This window comes from Mytilus californianus, unplaced genomic scaffold (genome assembly GCF_021869535.1).
Source record: "Mytilus californianus isolate M0D057914Y unplaced genomic scaffold, xbMytCali1.0.p SCAF_106, whole genome shotgun sequence".
NCBI lineage: Eukaryota > Metazoa > Mollusca > Bivalvia > Mytilida > Mytilidae > Mytilus > Mytilus californianus.
The window spans coordinates 30104-41446 of NW_026262589.1; the positions used below are offsets into that span (position 1 = coordinate 30104).

The 11343-nt window shown below is 35.3% G+C and overlaps 1 long non-coding RNA gene across 1 annotated transcript; it reads right to left on the bottom strand.

Annotated features, from left to right (window-relative positions):
• Window positions 1-939: 939 nt before the first annotated feature.
• On the bottom strand, window positions 940-1662 carry LOC127719222 (uncharacterized). The gene is made up of 2 exons (XR_007990198.1): window positions 1551-1662; window positions 940-1016 (listed from the first exon to the last, which is right to left on the bottom strand). It is a non-coding gene; the product is annotated as an uncharacterized LOC127719222 (long non-coding RNA).
• Window positions 1663-11343: the final 9681 nt, after the last annotated feature.

The window sequence follows — 11343 nt, forward strand, 5'->3', positions numbered from 1 at the left end:
GTACAAAATATACAACATTAGTGAAAATTAAGTATAGACTTTAATCACAAGTCTATTTTATTGGAAGGCAAAATATACTTAGTCCATAACCTCAAGCTGTGTACTTAATGCTAGCCTAACGAATGGATACCAAGAATATTTTTTCAAATTCAAACTCTGAACCTTTCCAAATGCAGTGTCTAGGCATGGAAGTAATATATAACAAGAAATGATTGTAACAGGATGCTGTTACGAAGTCTCCCAAACGAAGCTCCCATAATTCGTAATTCCCAGGGTCGCCTGACATTGGGCAACGTCCAGCGAAAATTGGTTTGGTCCAGTAAAGTTATATGCATTAGTGATGCCTGGGGACTAACCTTGTATATCATTCAAATCATCTTGGCATGACAAACCAGAATATATATGGTTTAGGGGTGGGGATTTCGACCATTTACAAGATACTAGAACATTGGGGGTGGGGAGAAACTCCTGGGGACTGGCCCTATACGTCATTCAAATGTTCATTACATGACGAACAGGAATATATATGGTTTAGGGGTGGGGATCTCAACCATTTACAAGATATTAGAACTTTCTCAAATGGCAGGGGGTCGGGATGACCCCTGGGGACTAACCATGTATATCATTCAAACCATCTTAGCATGACAAACCAGAATATATATGGTTTAGGGATGGGGATCTTGACCACTTAGAAGATATTTGAACTTTCTTAAATGGCAGGGGGTGGGGGTGACCCCTGGGGACTAACCCTGTATAACATTTGATGTGCTGTATTATGACAAACCAGAATATATATGGTTTAGGGGTGGGGATCTCGACCATTTACAAGATATTAGAACTTTCTCAAATGGCAGGGGGTCGGGATGACCCCTGGGGACTAACCCTGTATATCATTCAAACCATCTTCGCATGACAAACCAGAATATATATGGTTTAGGGGTGGGGATCTTGACCACTTACAAGGTATTAGAATTTTCTTAAATGGCAGGGGGTGGGGGTTACCCCTGGGGACTAACCTTGTATTTCATTTGATGTGCTTTATCATGACAAACCAGAATATATATGGTTTAGGGGTGGGGATCTCGACCATTTACAAGATATTAGAACTTTCTCAAATGGCAGGGGGTCGTGATGACCCCTGGGGACTAACCCTGTATATCATTCAAACCATCTTAGTATGACAAACCAGAATATATATGGTTTAGGGGTGGGGATCTTGACCACTTACAAGATATTAGAACTTTCTTAAATGGCAGGGGTGGGGTGACCCCTGGGGACTAACCCTGTATAACATTTGATGTGCTTTATCATGACAAACCAGAATATATATGGTTTAGGGGTGGGGATCTCGACCATTTACAAGATATTTAAACTTTCTCAAATGGCAGGGGGTCGGGATGACCCCTGGGGACTAACCCTGTATATCATTCAAACCATCCTAGCATGACAAACCAGAATATATATGGTTTAGGGGTGGGGATCTTGACCACTTGGAAGATATTAGAACTTTCTTAAATGGCAGGGGGTGGGGGTGACCCCTGGGGACTAACCCTGTATTTCATTTGATGTGCTTTATCATGACAAACCAGAATATATATGGTTTAGGGGTGGGGATCTCAACCATTTACAAGATATTAGAACTTTCTCAAATGGCAGGGGGTCGGGATTGGCAGGGGGTCGGGATGACCCCTGGGTACTAACCCTGTATATCATTCAAACCATCTTAGCATGAAAAACCAGAATATATATGGTTTAGGGGTGGGGATCTTGACCACTTAGAAGATATTAGAACTTTCTTAAATGGCAGGGGGTGGGGGTGACCCCTGGGGACTAACCCTGTATTTCATTTAATGGGCTTTATCATTTAGAACATTTTTAATTAAAAAGATTGTGTCTATCACAAACGGTTTTCAATTTATAATCATTTGAAAATTTTAAAAAATAAAATCCCATAGGGTTCTATAGTAAAACCCTCTTTTCTTTTTGCCCCTCAAAGTTCCCCTTTATAAACCCCATTGCACAAACAAAACCCTGATTGCACCACTAGACATGTCAGTCTAACATATTGTGAAACCCTAAGTTAATCTGACAAGCGGTTATGGAGAACAGGTGCGGACAAGTTCAAATTTAAAAGCGGCGGAAGAAGAATAATAATAATAATAAGAACTGAGCAAAAACAATAAATATAATACTTCCATGGTCTAGGTAGCTATTAAAATCTGAGATCCAAATTTCCAAAAGTTTCTAAAATATAAAGGTCTGTATATAAAGGTCATAACTTAAGTTTATCAATTATTATCAAATAAGGAGCTTAAAACTCTCCTACGATTTAAATTGCTTATGGGTGTCCAACAGATCAATTTTTAATAAATACTAAAAATTTGCAAATATCTGTAAAAATTGAAGTCTTGTGCCATGTTAAAAAATTTCAATAATAAGATAATCACGTGTGCGAAAATATGTAAAAAAATTACATGTTTAAATCTAAAAGTATTCATTTGACACTACATGTATGACTTTTCAAATAACGGAGAACTTTTTAAAATGGTCTTAGTAGAAAGAAATTTAGAGGAAATAAGCTTTACCGCTTTCCATGTTAAAATTTTTTTTTTTTTTTTTTGCCCTATTAAAGTTAAACATGATGAATTTCACTCCTTCTTTCATTGCGAAACAAATAAACATGTAAGAAATGATTACTTCTCTGAAATTGCTTCTCAAAATACTGACTTTATGAGTTGCACTAACAAACAAAAACTACAATACATACTCAATCAATAAAATTTTCAACAGGTACAAAGTTTAGGCTCGTTTTTAAAACAGTCAATGGAACTGAGGACAGGGGAATCTTGATTTACCGATGGTTAAAAGTTTTGTGGTAATATATTAATATGTTGTAATTTGTATTTTGATTTTTCACTATATTATATACTTGCAACAATTGATATATACATATATATTATATGTATGAGTGTATGTTAGTTTTTTTTTCAGTTTGTCACAAACATGTTTAATTTGTTTATATGACAATAAAGATTATTATTATTTATTTTATCAACGCTTGACTTTTTAGTTTTTTTAGTTTTTTACCCTAACCATGGAAGTAAAATAACTAAACAGGTTATATGAGCTCCTTGCCCTAACTTAAACTCTAATGTAAAATCTGGCAGATATTTTCACATCCGCAAGAACAAATGTTTCGTAGTAGGGTGCATTTTCTGATAAAGGATCAAAGGACGCCCATAGTACTCTATTATCAAACTTTCATCACATTAAGATCGTGGCGTTCCTTATCAATTAGCTTAATGGGACGTGTTAAATTATTACATAATAATTTGAACTCTTGACAGTCGTTTATCTTCAAATTCAGAAAATCGACATATAATCTAAACAATGTAAAGTTTTTTTTAATATATTTACCAATGTAGACGGGTGTTTAGATAATAAATAATATAAATGTATATTCTATACATTTTTTCTCTTTCTTTTATTGATTTTTGCACCATGTATGAATAAACTAAAAGGAAATATGTCTACTAGGCTGAGAAAGTCGATGTAAAAACAAATAAATTATATTCTAAATACATTTTATAATATCATAACGTATTCTACAGTATACAGGTTTAGACAAGGAATCTACATTTTTTGTATTGATCCTTTATAAAATTTAAAAAAATCGCATAATGGATATTTTACTATTTATCGAAACATATTTCATCAGAGATATGAACTAGAATAATTTAATTATTAATAAATCCTTACTGAACCATTTCGTGTATGCGAACATGTACACATGAGATGTACTACGAATCAGATGTGGATACAAAATATTCCATAGATTTGCAAGAGTTTTTTTCTCTTGCAATCCTATAAAGATTTTTTAATTATATTTTAAACTTTAAATCAAAATTATTTGGCCAATTTTGGTTCATAAAAAAGAAAGCAAACATAGATTAGGCCGTTAGTTTTCTCGTTTGAATTGTTTTACATTGTCATTTCGGGGCCTTTTATAGCTGAAAATGCGGTATGGGTTTTGCTCATTGTTGAAGGCCGTACGGTGATCTATAGTTGTTAATTTCTGTGTCATTTTGGTCTCTTGTGGAGAGTTGTCTCATTGGCAATCATACCACATCTTCTTTTTGTCGAGCCTTCGACTTTTGTCGAAAAAGCGAGACATAGCGATCCTACATTCCGTCGGCGTCGGCGTCGTCGTCGTCGTCGTCGTCGGCGGCGGCGGCGTCCACAAATATTCACTCTGTGGTTAAAGTTTTTGAAATATTAATAACTTTCTTAAACTATCCTGGATGTCTACCAAACTTGGACAGAAGCTTGTTTATAATCAAAAGATAATATTCAAAAGTAAATTTTGTAAAAAAAATATTCCATTTTTTCCGTATTTTATTTATAAATAGACTTAGTTTTTCTGCCAGGAAACATTACATTCACTCTGTGGTTAAAGTTTTTGAAATTTTAATAACTTTCTTAAACTATCCTGGATTTCTACCAAACTTGGAAAGAAGCTTGTTTATGATCATAAGATAGTATCCAGAAGTAAATTTTGTAAAAAAAAAAATCCATTTTTTCCGTATTTTACTTATAAATGGACTTAGTTTTTTCTGCCAGTTAACATTACATTCACTCTGTGGTTAAAGTTTTTAAAATTTTAACAACTTTCTTAAACTATCCTGGATTTGTACCAAACTTGGACAGAAGCTTGTTTATGATTAAAAGCTAGTATCTAGAAGGCAATTTTGTTAAAATTTTGTTCCATTTTTTCCGTGTTTTACTTATAAATGGACTTAGTTTTTCTTCCAGTTAACATTACATACAGTCTGCAGTTTAAGTTTTTAAAACATTTATTAGATTCATAAACTATCCTGGATTTTTACCAAACTTGGACAGAAGCTACTTACAATCAAAAGATAGTATAGAGAGGAATATTTTTATTATTTTTTTTCCTCATTTTTGTTAAGCCTGTGATTAACAGCAAAAGTAGGCGAGACACTGGGTTCCGCGGAACCCTTACGAATTATTTTATAGATACAGATATCTGGTTTCAGGAAGGAATAAATCATACTTGGTAAAAGACCCCAAGGGTTGACCGGGACTTATAAATATATTGTCCTCTTTGGTACTACTCGTTCCGGTAGTAAAATCCTTGCGGTAGTGCGGAATGAGGACAGGAACTTGATGTTCAGTGGTTGTCGTTTGTTGGTGTGGTTTTTTAAAAAGATTAGACAGTTGGTTTTCCCGTTTGAATGGTTTTACACTACTTATTTTTGGGGCCCTTTATAGCTTGCTGTTCGATGTGAACCAAGGCTCCGTGTTGAAGACCGTACTTTGACCTATAATGGTTTACTTTTACAAATTGTGACTTGGATGGAGAGTTGTCTCATTGGCAGTCATACTACATCTTCTTATATCTATGTAATCCGATGCTTTGTGTAAACGAGTGCTGCTGTTTGCACGTTAAAGAAGGGGTTCGTACGTAACATGCCATTATTTTCCAATGACAGTCCAAAATTCCCATCCGCCATCCCTGTCGACCAGAACCTTGCATATCCTACCATTGCTCATGGTCATCGTCCTAAACACACATGAACTATTTGCCACTGAACATTTAGCAATGAACAATTAATCAACGTATTGTAAAAAAACTACTCTATATATTCATACAGAAATTCTCTGAAGCTGCTTTTTTCAAGATGCTTGATTATTTTCATTGACAACATATTTGTTACTTTGGGGGACATCTTTTCGACAAGCAATAGGCATTATATGGGAATCAACTGCGTTTCTGCTTGTCGACTATTTTTCTATTCATACGAGTTAAATTTCATTCAGAATCTTCGAATTATATTTACATTCCGCTATGTAGATGATGTCCTCTTGCTAAATAGTTCAATGATGGTGACTTCGTCGAACGCATCGATCTATCGCATCGAACTTGAAACAAAGGATATCACTGTACAGTTAAGTTTGTCTCTCATCTTGACTTAAACATCTATAAATTGACCATGATGGTCGATTTCAAACAAAAACTTGACATAACAGAGATGATGGCATCTACCAAACTTTTCATTTCTTTGCAAAAATATCTTAGCAGCTCTTGTATATAGCTTGTATAGCTTCCATTTTATACGATATTTCAGAGCATGTATGTCCTCACACAATTTCTGTGATAAATTTATTGCTGTTTGATTAACGTCCAGAACAAATGTTTCATGCATTATCAGGATGAGACAAATTAAAAGTAAATACAATAGTTAGGTCCTGCAATAGGGGATAGACCGGGATGACCGCTGGAAATTTGGAATGCAAATTGAAAATGTAGGTATATGGAAAAAGGGACAGAATTTAGGCCTTGTAACTGACCAACGCCCGTCCTCTCACAGAGTTGTTGCAAGGGTTCATACCATGACAAAGCACCGGTATGGCGGGAGTTACGTTCTCTTTCTGACCGGACGTGGCTGTGAATTTATACATCCCACACAGCCCAACGGCCTTTTTTTTTGGGGATACGATTTTACCACCGTTGAGAGAAGACCAAGAAATGATCATGTTTCTAGATAGACCCCTGTCAACTAATGGGATCTCCTTGATAATTAAAAGCAAGCTATTAACCCATGGGTTCCACGTAATATAATTAAAGTTATCCTATCAAAAAGAGGGGCGAAAGATACCAAAGGGACAGTCAAACTCATAGATCGAAAATAATCTGACAACGCCAAGAGCTACTAAGAGAAAATCACGCGTTAGTTACAATTCAGTAATAGTTATGTCACAGATAACCACCTATATGTTCCTTAGAGTATTACATGTCTTGATCGTCCGGTTTCCCTTGAATGTTACATCACGGAATGAGACTTTTTATCGAATTTGTTCATAAATAATCAACATGACGGGTGCCATATATGAAGCATGATCTGCATATCCTTTAGGAGCCGGAACAATTTTAGTTCATCTTTTGGAAGCACAACGATAATTTTTATATACGTATTGTTATTTGAAGTTTATGTTAATTAATAGTACAAAATCATTTCTGTCGATAAAAATTGTAAAACTGTTGATGGGCAATGATAATGTTGGCTTGTCGGGGCCTTTTATTGCCGACTATTTATACGGTATGGGTTATTTGTCATCGTTGAAGGTCGTACGGTTGCTTATAATTGCTTAAATCCACTTCATATAAACTTTGGTGGATAGTTGTCTCATTGATAAGCATACCACATCTCCTTTTTTATATTGTGTTCTCCATCCGAATACTTCTCTAAGCAACATAAAAAGTAGGACCGTCATAAGATAACAAAAACAAGAATGTGTCCATAGTACACGGATGTCCCATTCGCACTATCATTTTCCATGTTCAGTGGACCGTGAAATTGGGGTCTAAACTTTAATTTGGCATTCAAATAAGAAAGATCATATCATAGGGAACATGAGTACTAAGTTTCAAGTTGATTGGACTTCAACTTCATCAAAAACTACCTTGACCAAAAACTTTAACCAAAAACTTTAACCTGAACTTCGCACTATCAATACTTTAATTTTGCATTAAAATTAGAAAGATTATATCATGGGGAACATGTGTACTAAGTTTCAAATTGATTGGACTTCAACTTCAACATCAAAAACTACCTTGACCAAAAACTTTAACCTGAAGCGGTACAGACGGACGGACGGACGAACTAACGAACGTACGGACGCACAGACCAGAAAACATAATGCCCCTCTACTATCGTAGGTGGGGCATAAAAAGGTAGGAAAAAAACTATTTCAATGTACGGCAGAGAGGTCATGTTTACATTGCTGGTATCTTTTCCTGAATAAGTTAAACAATACTAATGTCTTCATATTTCAAGCTTATACATATTTTAACAATTCAAAATTATAAGATTGTGTTTCGTGATTGCCTATGAAATTGACTTTAATATACATGTATATATATATATTATTTTCTGTAATTGTTTTGGCCTGTTATCTCTGTCTCGCATGAAAAGATATTTTCTGAATAAAACTGATATTGAGACATTTCCATTGAGTATTTACAGTTCATTGATAACTTTCAAAAGGTAAAATCAATCATTTTGTGAGTTTCTTTAATGGAAATCATCAATGGTTATATGCAATTTCTTCAATTTGATACAAAACACTCACACCTTTCACATGAAATAAAATTGAGAATGGCAATGGGGAATGTGTTAAAGGGACAACAACCCAACCATAGAGCATAGCTATAAGAAGATGTGGTATGATTTCCAATGAGACAACTCTCCATCCAAGTCACAATTAGTAAAATCAAACCATTATAGGTCAAAGTACGATCTTCAACACGGAGCCTTGGCTCACACCGAACAGCAAGCTATAAAAATGACTAGTGTAAAACCATTCAAACGGGAAAACCAACGGTCTAATCTATTTAAAAAACGAGAAACGAGGAACACTTATAAACCGTATCAACAAACGACAACTACTGAACATCAGATTCCTGACTTAGGTCAGGTGCAAACAAATGCAGGGGGTTGAAACGTTTTAATAGGTACAAACCTTCGACCTTATCTGAAACAATAGTGTTACATCACAACACAGAAAGACACGTGACAGACATAGAAAGACATATATAGCTTGTCTTACGTTTTGTGAGCTTGTCAATCGTCGTTGAGGGGCCTCGGTGGCCGAGTGGTCTAAGTAGTTACTACTGTGATCACTAGCCAGTCAACACTGATGTTGTGAGTTCGAACCCCGCTCGTGCGGGTGCACTCGACTCCAAATTTTAATTGACTAGGATTGTCAGTTTTCCTATCGAAGGTCGGGGGTTTTCACCGGGCACTCCGTCTTCCTCCACCAATAAAAACTGGCCGCCACGAAATAGCCCAAAAGCGGTGCTTTAAAGTGGCGTTAAAACACCAAAAATCAAAATCAAATCAAATCAATCGTCGTTGTTATCTTTAGATATTTATCTTTGGTCGCATGTATTTATAGCATGCTTTTTCGTTTAATGCTTCTTTCATTTATACATTTGAGTTTCCTGATATGGGACAAACTTAGGATGTTCGGAAGGGGCGATTTTTTCAAATTAATCTAGAATCCTTGTATACTCAACTCAAAGGGACAATTGAGACGGAATTGGAGAAGGAGGATTTTTGAAAATGAATATTAAGATTATATGTAAAACCCATCAAAGTAAACGTCCTTTTATTCAGTAAAAATAATGTGTTTAAAAGATTGGAAAACAATTGATAAATAAAAATTCCGCTTCATTCATAAAACTAATTCACAAAGAGTTAACAAAGATATATACTAGAAAAATCATTCAAGAGGTCTAGATGAATAAATAATGATTTGAATTTAAACAATACACCACAACACTGTGCATAACACAATCGTAAACTAGTTAAAAGCGTTTCAAAATCTGTAAGAGTGTCTAAACACATTTATTTACCAGACGCTTCATTAAAACGACCCCTGTCAAACTTCATAGGAAACACCTAAACCTCGTTTCTAGAAAAGCGGGAAATTAGATATTTTTAACAGAAAATATTTATCGAATATACCCAAAATATATGAATGATAGTAATTATAATTCGGCTATCTGACTGTAAATAAAATCAACGCGCAGACATCTTAAACGATCAGGGTTAAACTGCTCGAGTTTTGTTCCGAACGAACGGATTTTTCTACACGTCCTACGATAAATTAGTACTACGCATGGATATCTTAACTTGAGTGTTTTTTGCATATCGGCCCAGGTATTTAGAGAGTAATTTTATTTTAATACATGATACACGCGTGGAATTTTGTTTACATAAAGTGTTTGCCAATTATAAACTATAAAGTAATTAAAAGTAGCATCTGCAAAATCTTGTTACTCGCGTAAAAAGTTATGACATCAAAGGTTATCAAACATTTAGTCCATTATTAAGAGGACAAACAAAGGAAACTGTCTTATTAGATATAAACCCGTCTGCCTGAACAAATCTACAGTAAAATCTCTGTACGGGTATGAAAGCTGATGGACCAAACGTGTCAATAAGTTCACTATTCCAAGCTTCGATAGGTTCTCCACAGTGATATCGTAATGGAGCTGGTAGAGGCGTAAACCAGTTTACTTTGGCTAACAAGTGGATCTGATTATTGCCTTCGACGATCAAGTTGTGGAGGATATACTTTTGTACAATTTCTGGAGTCAGAACAACACTTTCAGCGTCTTGCATTATTCTCCCATCGAAATCATTCCAGTATGCCATAATATATGATGATCTCCTCTACCTAGAATCCCACGAACCTAATACCTCATTCCCAAGAAAGAGTGAGTTGCATCTTCTGCTGGACATCGGGATAATCATATCTTCTCTTCCCGGATACAACATCTTGTACATTTGTTTTAATACAGCATGATGAAAGACTGTCAACCATTGATTTTTGTATTCTATATGGTTTGATGTTGGTCCATTGTTGATCGCTAATTGGGGCATTTTTCTTTCCCATATACATAATCCATGAAACGTCTTCATCGGTTTGCACATCTACCGAAACTGCAGTTGGTTCTTTTAGAAAGAGCGCTTTGTCCAATGTTTCTTTGTATTCAGATGGTACTTGTAGGCAATTAACGAATGAATCTCGAAGAAAACGACGCATGATTTGAAATTCAATTGATCTGCTATTGTTAGGTAACGATCCAAGATGACCATTGTATCTTTCAAAGCTGAATAGCCAAAAAGAGTAAACAGGTCCGTAATCTCGAATACAATCTGCCATGTGGTAATGAAGATGCATGTTTGGAGTTACTTTTGTATCCCCATAGATCCGCTCAAATCCGCAGCAAAACTCCAAAATTAGTTTTTCGTACTTCAGTATATCTACATTGGTTATTGTTTTTGTTGTGATGCACCGACTGGCAAGAACAAATTTCCGCCACACTTCAAAGTCTTCAGATGGTATGACACCTTTTAATGCAAATATAGAAAAGACATTTGTCCAGTTTTTCCATTGATCAGCTGTGAAACCTCCAAATGATGTAGCTATTTTTCTGGGAAGGCTGCCGATATTAGCTGCAACAGAAACAGAGTCAACACGCTTTTCAATAATTTTTAATTTGTCACTTTCTAAAATTTTAAGTTCTGACCAAAGTTTAATCATCTTTTTTGCGGTTCCTTGGTATAAATTGTGCATTGGATCAATGACAGACATACGAATTGGATCAAAGTAATCAAGTTCGCATAAAGGTGAATATCTAATGCCGAATTGACTCTCCTTGTTTTCTTTATCTGTTTTTGTTGTAGCTTCTTTAATTCTCTCGAGGTTATGAAGATGATGAGGTAAAGAGCGAGATCTCCAATTGAGTAC